Here is a 13,488-nt window from a genome sequence, read left to right as displayed (position 1 = left end):
GTTCTTCCAATTCCTTGAGTTGGAACTGATTTGAGGGCAACTACTTTTTTTTTTTTTAAACAATGTAAGGAATGTGTCAGTAATAAGAATACACAGGAATAAGCCAAAAACATTTTCTCAGTATTGCTCTCCCACTCCTCAATAACCAAACAAGCAAACAAACAAAAAACAAAACAGTTGTCATTGAGTGGATACCAACTCATGGTGACCCCATGTGTCGCAGAGTAGAACTGCCTTTCATAGGGCTTTCAAAGCTGTGACCTTTGTGAAGCAGATCCTTCTGAGGCTCCTTTGATGGGTTCAAGCCACCACCCTTTCTGTTAGTAGTCAAGTGAGTGCTTGACTGTTTGCACCACCCAGGGTTCCTCTCTCCTCAATTGTCTCGTCAAAATAAAAAAAAAAAGTGCCTTCTACTTTGTTTGCCCACTGCGTCTGCTCCCTGCCAGGGATTTTCATAACCACTGCCGGGACAATTTTTTTTAACATGTTGCTGTAAAAAAAAAAAAAAAAAATTAGCATAACGCTCTTATGAGAATACCTCATGGGGTGGGGGGGGCTTGGTTGGCAAACAAACATAGAAGGCATACATTATTTGCATTAAAATATGGTAATTTTTTTTTGCTTTATGTTTTCCTTGGTTAACTAATAAGAAGTTTATGGCTCATCAGTACCCTTGAAGTGGGAACTGAAGGGTCAAATCTATTCTTCTTGATTTCACCAGTATTTAAAGCTGTTATTTCTACTTTTAGTCCTGATGTGACTCAGAAATTCAGGAAGTATCGTATAATTCAACTTTGTTGCTGCATAATTCAGGCAAATGAGAGAGGGATGTGCAGATTGAAAATGGGGGTACTAGCATTACCACCTGAAATATAGACTCCCGTCATTAACTTTCTGTAATGAGCTTAATAAATGAGGACAGACGGTAAAGGAGCAGAACAGTGAAGTATACAAAAGAAAGCCAGAGAGAGCTGGGCACATGGGCTTCCCAATTTCAATTCAGTGATTCCTCCTTTATTAGCGTGACAGGCAGCCTTCCACAATTTCACTTATTATGTAAGGTGCTTCTCTTCACCTGAGAAGAATATGTGAGTTAGTGGGAATACACATTCATTCCAACACTTGACAAGCAAATGAGTCAACCACAAAAAGTGGGATAGTTGAAATAGCAGGAAAAAATTGCCACATACATCACATTTCAGATTAAAAACATTTCTATTTTATTTGTTTTCTGATTTACATTTCTATAACCAGTATATAAGAATTCTCATTCATCCCTATTTTGAACAACACTTAATGTTATCAAACTTCTAATTTTTGCCTGTCAAGTTGGTGCCATATATTTTTTCATTTACCTTAGCTTGTGGTCCATGTTTATTTGTTTGTTTTTAGTATGTATTGGCCATTTTTCCTTTTTTGAGAAATAAATATTGTCCATTATGAATATCTCATATAGAAGAAATTATAAAATATGTCTTTTGTAATTGACTTCTTTCACTTGTAACATAATGGTTTTAATGGTCCATCCATGTTGCAGTATATGTCAGTAGGTTGTTCCTTTTTATTGCTGAATAATCTACTGTACAACATTTTATAATCCATTCGTTAGTTTGTGGTCATTCGTAATTTTGGTCTCCAGCTCCTTTCAAGAAGATTCAGCTGAAATTTTTAAATGGTTCAACCCAATTTTCACCTTTCATATAGGGCTAGTTATTATTGATGAAATGTAGAGCCTTTTCTTTCTTTGTTTTCTCTTTGAACCCAGACTTTTTTTTTTCAAAAAATATTTCACTAGATTTTATACTATGTAGTCCCCAGTAGAAATAGCTATAAAGTTAATAAATTCTGTTCCTGACAAAAAACTTTTAAGTCAATTCAAATAAATTATGTTCACCTTCATCTCCTTGAGTTAATTAATACTATCTAGAAGGACTCTCTTATTATATCAATCTTGCAAGCAAATGATAAAAGTGAAGCTATTGTACTGAAATGGTATTTGTATAGCAAATGTAAACTAATATCCTCTCAGGAGTTTCAAATGTTTCAGTTTCTTCTCTATCGAACTGCAGTATTTTTAAGAGACTATCATGTTAAACCATTTACTGCAGTTCATTAATCATGCATGTCTGTGCCAGAATGATTAATGCATAGGTATTTTATCAAAACCATTGGCTTAATCTCTCCATTGGCGATATATCATAATTATAGCTAGCTGTTGTGAAAATATTTATTATTGACTGTAAGGAGTCTTTGGGAAGTGAATGTAAAAGAATCAGTGCAATCGTATCACTGTTACATGAAAACAATAATTTAAAATATATTTCACACTGAGTCTTCATTTCATTACCTTGGTTTACAAAAATAAATAAAAACAAACTATATTATCAATATTACCCATTTACGATTCTATATAAAATGATGCAAAGATTCATAAGTAAGAAAAAAGAGAAGAATGTAAATTTGCCAGCAAGACCAAAGTGAATCTGTCTGAGAGATTTTTTTCTTTGATTGTATAATTTCCTTATACACATTTCCACTTATTATGATCATAATTATATTAATTTCAGTCACTAAAATTAATAGCTTCAAACACATTCCTGTCAAGATGATCCCAAGAGTTCAAATATTAACCAATCACCTGCAACTCCAAACAAACAGCAATGGTAGAAATATGGTAAAATGCATTTGAAAGGCATAGCTGTGCATAAAAGCAAGATATACTTCTCCAAGAACCATGATTACAACATAAAGAAAGCAGTGAGTGAGGGCTGAAGATGCATGCTTTCTGGGCTGTCAGAAGCAGACACCGGGAAAGGTATTCTGGAGTTTTTATCCTTTTGGGTAAGAAGAATGGAAAACAGGCCACAATTCCAGGAGATCAGAGCCAGGCTAACTAAATGTGGAACCAGTGATTCTGCTTCCATTCTTCCAGCCTTCCTGAGAAAGGATGCTGAAAAGAGCTGGAACTGTTGACCGTAGTTGTGGTCAATACTGAACTTCTGCTTGAAGAATTGGTAGAAAGTAGAAATAGTTGCACAACTAGAACCTAAGGTAGGATGGTAATTAGAACAGTGAAATATCAACTCTCAGGACTGGAAGTCACAGTGATAAGAATTGTTTCTATTTTGGGGCTTCCAGGATGCTAGCTAGGGGCTACAAAACTGGTAATGAGGAGGAGACAGCTATCACTCAAGATGAGATAAAAATTAATTTCAAACATAAGTGGGATCTTGTGATGTATGTGATAATTGTGATAAAAGGCAGTCAAATTGAACAATCAGGAAAGTTCATTAACGAAACAATATAATTAATAGAGCAACTTTAAAAGGATTTAAAAATGAGCATTCCTGTCTTCTAATCCTGTTGAGTATGTAAAATGGTACAACTACATTGAAAAACTGACAGATGATAAGCTTTAGAAAATCAAGCATCCATTTCACCATGATCCAGGATATACCATGGACTGTCAAAAGAATAGACAAATCTGTCATGGAAGAAGTATAGCCAGAATGCTCCTTAGAAGCAAGGATGGTAAGACTATATCTCACCTCACAGATTTTGGACATGTCATCAGGAGGGATCAGTCCCCGGAGAAGGACATCATGCTTTGTAAGGTAGAGGGTCAGTGAAAAAGAGGAAGACCCTCAGCAAGATGGATTGATGGTGGCTGCAGCAATGGGCTCGAGCATAACAAGGATGGTGAGGATGGCACAGGAATGGGCAGTGTTTCGTTCTGTTGTGCATAGGATTGCTATGAGTCGATGGTAGCTAACAACAACAGAAATACGTCCCCAGATATTTACCCAAGATAAGCAAAAATATATGTTCAAAAACCTTGTAAAAGAGTGCTCATAGGAAGTTTATTTCTAATAGTCCCAAACTGAAAAAAAAAAACCAAAACACAAATATCCCTTGACACAAGAATAGATAAGCACACTGAGGATAAATCATATCATGCAATATTATGAAACAACAAAAGAATAAACTACTGATACTTTGCAACAACATAGATGAATGTGAAAATAGATTGTTCAGCAAAGGAAGTCAGAAGCAAAAGAGTACATACTGTATGATTTCATTTATTTGAAGTTCAAGAATAGACAGCCGTAGTTTATGGTGACATAAATCTAAATGGTAGTTTCCTCACTGAGATTTGGGTTGAAGAAGATTGTCAGGCAAAGGATAAATGAAACTCGCTGGTGTGATGGAAGTTCTTTTTCTTAATTAGAGTAGTGGCAATACAAGCATATGTTTGTCAAAATTCACTGAGCTGTGCACTTAAGGTTTGCCTGTTTTACTTATGTAAATTATACCTCATCTAAGGTCTGTGTGCTTAAGACAATAAAGGGGATAAGGAAAGGAGTAATATCTACAAAGCGGTAAAGCAATATCTACACAACAGTAAAAGAAATTATGAAACACAGTAGATAAGACTCAAGAAAAAAATGTAGAGACACTCCTGGAAAGATGGCAGCATAACAGGTCTAACTTTCCATATGAACACTAAGAAATGCACCTAGAAATTTGTAATCTTATTTCTATAAGTGCTATGAAAAGTAAGCAGAGGATTTCACCAACTAATATCATATTGAAACATAAAAAAGATGACTTATAAATGGTAGGAATAAAAGTTTTTCCATTGTCATAGCCCCATCCCCTTCAGGCATGGTGGCCACAGTGGTGGCTGCAGGGGAGGTAAAGAACTCCTTCAACTCAACAGCAAAAAAAACAAACCTCAATTAAAAAACGAGAAAGACCTTAAACAGACATTTTACTAAAGAATATATACAATGACCAATAAGTACATGAAAAGATCTTCAGTGTTATTAGTGATTAATAACACTTGTCTCTCTGTAACGAAAGACAAGCTCATGGCTATTATTTAAAAAAAAAAAAAGGAAAGTAACAAGTGTTGACAAGGATGTGGAGAAACTGAAACCCTCATCCATTTCAGATAGGATTGTAAAACATGCAGCTAATGTGGAGAACAGTTTGGTCAATTCCTCAAAAAGTTAAACACAGAATTACCTTTTGACCCAATAAATGCACTTTTAAATACTCAAAAGACTTGAAAGCATGGACTCAAACAAATATTTGTACACAAATGTCCTTTGCAACATTATTCACAATACACAAAAGGTGGAACTATCTAAATGTCCATCAATAGATGCATGGCTAAATAAAATGTAATATTATATACAATGAAGTATTATTCAGCCATAAAGAGAAATAAAGCTTTGCTACATGCTATGACATGGATAAACCTTAAAAACATTATGATGGATGAAATAAGTCAGACACAAAAGGACAATTATTGTATGACCCCACTTATATGAAATATCTGGAGTAGGCAATTGTGTAGAGATCAAAGTTTATCAGTAGTTACCATAGGTGAAATCTTCTCAGTGAAATACCAAAGTTCATCATTTATAAGTTGTTCCTTCCACCAAACATTTGAACAGAATTCAGGAAAGTTCTTTGCCACTGCATAATAGGTATCACCTTCTTTCCAGTGTCCAACCACATGTCTATCACTTCCTTTTGAAGCCTTATCAGAAGCACACCGAATGTCCACATTTCCAGCAACATTCTGTTCACGGTTGTGGAAGCTTTCATAACAGCTCTCAATTTTTTCTGAGCCCTCATCGGAAGCACCCTAATGCCCATAATCCTACCAACAATCACTTCAAGGCAATCTAGTGCCCAACTATGGAGCACATCAAAATTACTCCAGATTCTATTCGTTACTCAATTTCACACCCACTTCCACATTTTAGATATCTGTTTGAGTGGTACCTCACTCTTGGTACCAAATTCCTAGTTTCTTAGTGTTGCTGTAACAGAACACTACAAATTGGTGGCTTTAATGAACAAAAATTTATTTTCTCACATTTAGGAGGCTAGAAGTCCAAATTCCGGGTGCCAGCTCTAGGTGAATGCTTTCTCTGCCAGCTCTGGGGAAAGGTCTTTGTCTCCTTTCAGCTTCTGCTCCTTGGTTCCTTGGCAATCTTCACGTGGTGGGTTATCTTCCCCTCCATTTATGCTTGTTGCTTCTGTGTCTAAGCTGCTCTTTTTATATCTCAAAGATGATTGGCTGAAAACACACCCTACACTGATATAGCCTCATTAACATGACAAAAAAAACCTATTCCCAGATGGGATTACATGGAAAAGTACATGGGTTAAGATTTACAACACATATTTTTGTAGGGCACGATTCAACCATAACATAGCAATATTAATATTAGTAAAAAATAAGATTTAAGGCAAAACACACTTGTAGCAATTAAATTTTGTGTTGTTTAATCTTTATTACAGTACATCACTAGGGTTGAATACATGGCAATTATATACTGTGGTTATATATATTTATAGACAATCTCATGTTCAGATATAAATATTAAAACATCAGAAATACAGAAATATATTATGTATATATTATATACATGTATAATTTATACTATATGCTTTTACACTCTTCCTGACGTATTTTGGAATCTTAGAAGCCAGCTTAAGATATTATCCATTTCATTTATATTAAAATCAACTAAAAGCAGGATATTTAGTTACAGCTTATAAAACAATTTATTATTTAATAATTATCTCTTTGGCAATGTGATAAATAAAAAGAAAAAAAAATCCTTTGAAATGGAGAATGTTTTTGAAGAACCATAGGTAGCAAGTATCACAATAGTGATTGGTCATCCTGGTTGTACAAATATGAAACCCATGTTGCTGTACTGGAAGTGTGTTTTTAAAGGAGAGTTTCTTTCTTTTTTTTTTAAATCCAGCTTCATACTTCACAGTAAATTATTCAAGGGCTCCCCAAGCACATCAAGAATTTATTAGGATAAATTGTTGTTAGTGGTGGTGTTAGTTACAATCAAGTCAGCTCAGATTCATGGTGCCCTTACATGTAACAGAAAAAAAACTTTGCCCAGTCCTGTGCCATCTTCATTATCCTTTGTATGTTTGAGCCCACTGTTTTGTTTATTGTGCCAATCCATCCTACTGACTGTTTTCCCTGACCTTCTACTTTACCAGATATGATGCCCGTTTCTAGCAATTGCTCTTTCCTAACTACATGTCTAAAGTAAGTGGGCTGAAATCTTGCCGTCCTCTCTTCTAAGGCAAACCCTGGTTGTATTTCTTCTAAGGCTGATTTGCTCAGGCTGTCTCTATGAGCTGAGATTTATCCCTGATTAAGAGCTAGTAGGAAACTTGGGATCTCAGTCCTAGAGTTGCAAAGTAAATGAATTCTGCCAACAACCAGTGAGCCCGGAAGCAACCCGGAGCCCCAGATAAGATCTGCAGTTCTGGCCCACACTTTTATTTCAGTGTGGTAGGAAAATGAGCAGAAAATCTAACAACACTGCTCAGACTTCTGACTAAGAGCAGCTGTGCAATAATAAATTTGTGCTGCTTTAATCCACAAAGTTTGTTGTAATTTATTGATATAAAACAAAAAATAATTTGAAAGGTTGGATGGGAAACTTAGAGGGCGGTAAGTTTAGGATAACGGTGGTAGAATAATTAGGAAAAGAATAGTGAGAGTGGTAGCACAAGAATGTCACTGAATTGTACATGTAGAAACTATTGAAATGTTGAATCTTGGGTGGTATATATTTTTACTGAAATAAAAAAAATTATATGAAAAAAATGATCTATCTCTAGAAGAATGGAAATAAAAATTCAAACAAAAATAATTTCATACTGATAAGATTAGAAAAAGCTAAAAAGTCTGATAGTGCCAAACTTAGCAAGAATGTGGTGTCAAGGGAACTCTGAACCACTGCTGGTAGGCATGTAATTCTCTAAACATTTTACAGAAGAAGGTGACCATATTAAGTAAGCAAAACAGAAGTGTAAACTACAATCCAGAAATTCTACTTCTAGACATATCCTACGTAAACTTTTCTGCATTTGCAACAAAGAGGTATATTACTTTATTACTTTTTTTTTTTTTTTTTGCAGTAGTGAGAATTTTGAAACTACCTTTTTTTTTTTTTTTTTTAACCTGTCTTAGGCTGGGTTCTCTAGAGAAGCAAAACCAGTGACATATCTATATATATCATCTATCTATCTATCTATCTATCTATCTATCTATCTATCTATCTATCTATCTATCTATCTATCTATCTATCTATCTATCTATCATCTATCTATCATCTATCTATCATCTATCTATCTATCTATCTATCTATCTATCTATCATCTATCTATCTATCATCTATCATCTATCATCTATCTATCATCTATCTATCATCTATCTATCTATCTATCATCTATCTATCTGTCTATCTATCTATCTATCTGTCTATCATCTATCTATCTATCTGTCTATCATCTATCTATATCTATATGTATCTATTTATATCTATACATAGACAGAGAGGGAGAGATTTATATCAAGGAAATGGCCCACACAGTTGTAGAGGCTGGAAAGTCCCAAGCCCGTGGGTCAGGCTGGAGGAGTCTCCTGAATAATGTAGCCACAGAAGCTGCAGAACCCAAGATCAGCAGGTCAGACAACAGGCCTCTGACTTACAGGTCGTGGAGGCTGACAAATCCCAAGATTTGCAGGTAAACTGGCAGGCCACTGGCTCACAGACTTTGAAGGATGATGAATCCCAAGATTGGCAGGTAAGCTACTAGCTCAAGTCCCAAGAAGTAGAGGTGAGATGAACAGGAGCCAGTTGCAGAATTCCAAGTGAGCAAAAGACTGTAAGCCTTGCCAGAAAGTCCACCTACACTGGATGCAGGCCACACCCCCAAGGAAACCCACTTTCAACTACTCACAGCAGATCCCATCACAGAGGTGATCACATTATATCAGATTTCATTATGGAGGTGATTACATCATTATATGACTGCCAAAATACATCACAACTGACAAACCACTGAGATTCATGGCCCAGCCAAGCTGACACACAACCTTAATGATCACACTACATGAATATTGAACAACAAGAATACAGATAATAAATCTTGCAGTATGCAATGGAATACAGTTCAGACTTTAGAGTGAATGAACCAAACTTCTACTACAAGTTTTTATGTGGCTGAACCAAAGACAAAATGCTGAGTTAATTTAAAAAAAAAAAAAAGGCTGCAAAAAGAAATATTTAATTAAATTCTAAACTCACGTAATGAATATGGAATCCCACAGATTTAATAAAGGTATAAAAATGATAGACTGTAAACATAAACCAAGTTGAGATTCATGCCTGCCTTTGAAAATGAGGGGAAATGAATGGAATGAAGGTGATTCAAAAGTACCTGTACTATGTTATTTCTTTGAAAAAGGAGTATAAGAACAAATAAAGCAAAATTATGACACTTGTTAAATTGGTATGCTAGATATAGGTTGTAAAATTAAAAATCATATATGCTGTCTTGTCACAGCTCTCTTTCAGACCAACACCACATCTTCCCTTGATTCTTCCAATTACGATATTGGTTGACTGCTTGGGGTCTCCAGTCTAGCACTGTTTATTTTTATCTTTTTTCTACATTCTCACGTGTCTAATCATTTTATTTATCTCCCATCATACACTAGTTCTTCTTCAAAAAAAGCTGGACTATCTACAAGAATGTTTAAATCGTGTCTGGCCTCCAGTCGTTTCTATTGCAACTGAGGCTACACATGGCTTCAAGAATACTTTTTTTTAAAATATAATTTATACCTCATTGATCTTACAGAAACTATGATATGTTCCTATCCTATGTTGTGAATTTAAAGTCAATAGTTTAATCTACATTTTTAGACATTATAAATTTAAATACTATACGTAATTTATTTTTTATTTTCTAACAATTTCTTCTACGTGAAATATACTCTCGTTTTCTATCAAATCATACCTATTACTTGTGCATGTTCCTTGAGGAGTTGATCCAAATGAATTTTCCTTTAATCTAGCTTGTACTGTGTCTTGCCTCAATTAATGGGTATTTATTAGGCACCTAATGATTATTTATTTATTTTTTTAAAATCTGGAGCCATAATTAGGCATAAGATAGGCATAGTTCTTGCCCTCATAGAACTTAAAGTTTAATAGAAACTTATATTGTTATTCGCACAGAAAGAGTTGCTCCCTGTCAACAGGATAAAAAAAAAATCAATTATGTGTATGCCTTACCCTCTAAACCACAGTATTAGTCACTTCAAGATTGTAAATAGCTTTTCTATCTTTTCCTCTCCCCAGTTTTCCCATCCTGTGTTCTACTTCTTAAAAACATATGCAATAATTGCTCATCAACTTAACAATTCTAATTCATCTGTTATATGCGCCACAGTTCATGAGCCCTTATTAAGAAAAAAAAAAGAGACCAAACCCATTACCATCATGTCAATTCTAACTCCTAGTGATGTTATAGGACAAAGTAGAACTTCCCCAAAACGTTTCCAAGGTGGATTGGAACTGCCGACCTTTTGGTTAACAGCCATAGCTCTTAACCACTTAACCACCACCGGGGCTCCTATGTGCCCTTAAGCCTTACCAAAATAAACCCAAACCCATTGCTGTCTAGTGATAGAGTAGAAATACCTCAATGAGGTTTACCAGAGTTGCTGGTGGATTGGAACTTTTGGCCTTTTAGTTAACTCCCGTACCACCAGGGCTCATTAAGCCCTAGAAAGACAAAATAAAGAAACCATGCAGGAAAGTAAACCTGAGTGGCTGAATCGTGGCTTGTGTTCAGCATTAAACCTCTACTGGACACCCATCCTTCTTGCTCCAAATACTCATGTTAAGGCTTCATACGGCAGAATAGATCTTAAGTAAATTAAATGTACCTAAAATCCTTCTTCTCAAGAAAATCAATTTTTTAGGTTTACATTTTAGTGTGTCATCATCATTAAAGCCTGTTCAATCTCTTAGAACCTGCTTCAGCCTGCATCCTAGTCTCCCAGCTCTCTTGTTTGTACTTAGACAAAATGTTAACATTGCCTCAGAGGAAAAAAAAAAAACATTGCCTTTGCTTTCCTGTTAAATTTGATTCATATTTCAGAGCCCATTTCATTTCACTATTGATTAATCATAAAAAAAAAAGAAAAAGAAAAAACAAACACGCTCAGCAGGGCCTAAATGTTTTCAAACTCATTGCACAAAATAGTGGATCCAGAGAGAGGGCGCAGCTCTGGGCGGCAGCTGCGGAGTCAGTATCTGGGCTCTACGAGAATCACCTTGCGTGAATCACACCAAAGATGGAACAGAATCACTGAACACAGCGAGCTTCAGACACCTCCATCTGTTTTTCTAACTGTTTATCAGGGTTGCAATTTGCAACATCTGGTAGTTTTTTATTATACTTGAGTCTTTGAGATGAGAAAAAGAAAAAGAGAGACAACAAGAAATACCATTCCTGGTCAACAGCTGAGAGGCGTTTGTCATTAAATTCCTATATCCTTAAAGTCTTCAAATCATGTCTATATGACTGAGGGGAAGAACTTGAAGGTGAAATATTTTCAAACAAATTGAATTGTCTGTTACTTCCATTGTATATAAATGTGCTAAGTTGTTAATGTCATTTTTTTAAGCATCTCACAGATAACGGTTTTTCAAAATTTGCATCTATAAACTAGTGCCTGTAAATCTGTATATTTCATGTAGTTGGCAAGTAGACTAACTTAAGTCTGAATGAAATTCTTGTACAGGTATTTCTGAAAGTGCCTCCATAATTTAGTATAAGTATCTAGATAAAATTTTCATAGTTGTGTCAATTTAAAAATCTTTTCCAGAAGCCATTTATTTTTATGAGTTTTACACCAGCCTGCAATTATCTTTGCAATATGTTAATGTTGATAAAAGAAACTTTAATACAAAATTTGGCTCAAAGCAGTCAATTCTGTCAAAGTTAAAATGAAGTAAACAAAAAGTATAATAACTAAAAGGGGCATTAAAATCTTTGATAATTACCAAAGTACACGGCAAAACCAATCTCTAGTCCAATATCTGGTATGATTACCAGGTGTTTTTTTTTTTATTATTTTTATTGTGCCTTAAGTGAAATTTTACAAATCAAGTCAGTCTCTCATATAAAAATTTAGATACAACTTCTTATATATTCCTAATTGCTCTCCCCGTAATTAGACAGCACACTCCTTCCCTCTACTCTCTCTTTTTGTGTCCATTCCCCCAGCTTCTGACTCCTTCTGCCCTCTCATCTCCCCTCCAGATAGGAGACGCCAACATAGTCTCAAGTGTCTACTTGATTCAAGAAGCTCATTCTTCACCAGCATCATTTCCTATCCCATTGTCCAGTCCAATCCCTGTCTGAAGAGTTGGCTTTAGGAATGGTTCCTGTCTTGGGCTAACAGAAGGTCTGGGGACCATGACCGCTGGGGGGTCCTTCTGGTCTCAGTCAGACCATTACGTCTGGTTTTTTCACGAGAATTTGGGTTCTGCATCCCATTGCTCTCCTACTCCCTTAGGGGTTCTCTGTTATGCTCCCTGTCAGGGCGGTCATCGGTTCTAGCTGGGCACCATCTAGCTCTTCTTGTCTCAGGCTGACGTAGTCTCTGGTTTATGTGGCCCTTTCTGTCTCTTGGGCTCGTAATTGCCTTGTGTCCTTGGTTTTCTTCATTCTCCTCTGCTCCAGATGGGTTGAGACCAATTGGTGCATCTTAGATGGCCGCTTGCTAGCATTTAAGACCCCAGATGCCACTCTATGAAGTGAGATGCAAAATATTTTCTTAATAGATTTTATTATGCCAATTGACTTAGAAGTCCCCTGAGACCATGGTCCCCAAACCCCTATCCCTGCTACACTGGACTTCGAAGCTTTCAGTTTATTCAGGAAACTGCTTTTGGTTTACTCCAGTTATACTGATCTTTCCTGTGATGTGTGTTGTCTTTCCCTTCATCTAAAGTAGGTCTTATCTACTATCTAATTAGTGAATACCACTCTCCCTCCCTCCCTCACCCCCTTTTAGCCATCAAAGAATATATTCTTCTCTGTTTAAAATCTTTCTCGAGTTCTTATAATAGTAGTCTTATACAATATTTGTCCTTTTGCAACTGACTAATTTCACTCAGCATAATGCCTTCCAGATTCCTCCATGTTATGAAATGTTTCACAGATTCCTCATTGTTCTTTATTGATGCATAGTATTCCCTTGTGTGAATATACTGTAATTTATTTATCCATTCATCCACTGATGGGCACCTTGGTTGCTTCCATCTTTTTTGCTATTGTAAACAGTGCTGCAACAAACATGGGTGTGCATATATTTGTTCGTGAAAAGGCTCTTATTTCTCTAGAATGTATTTCAAGGAGTGGGATTGCTGGATTGTATGGTAGTTCTAGAAGAGGACTTGGAACCAGGGATATCATTGCTAATGTCAGATGGATCCTGGCTGAAAGCAGAGAATACTAGAAGGATGTTTACCTGGGTTTTATTAACTATGCAAAAGCATTCAACTGTGTGGATAATAACGAACTATGGATAACATTGGAAAGAACGGGAATTACAGAACACTTAATTGT

Source organism: Loxodonta africana, chromosome 1 (genome assembly GCF_030014295.1).
Source record: "Loxodonta africana isolate mLoxAfr1 chromosome 1, mLoxAfr1.hap2, whole genome shotgun sequence".
Classification (NCBI taxonomy): domain Eukaryota; kingdom Metazoa; phylum Chordata; class Mammalia; order Proboscidea; family Elephantidae; genus Loxodonta; species Loxodonta africana.
Note: the sequence above shows the minus strand (reverse complement) of the source record.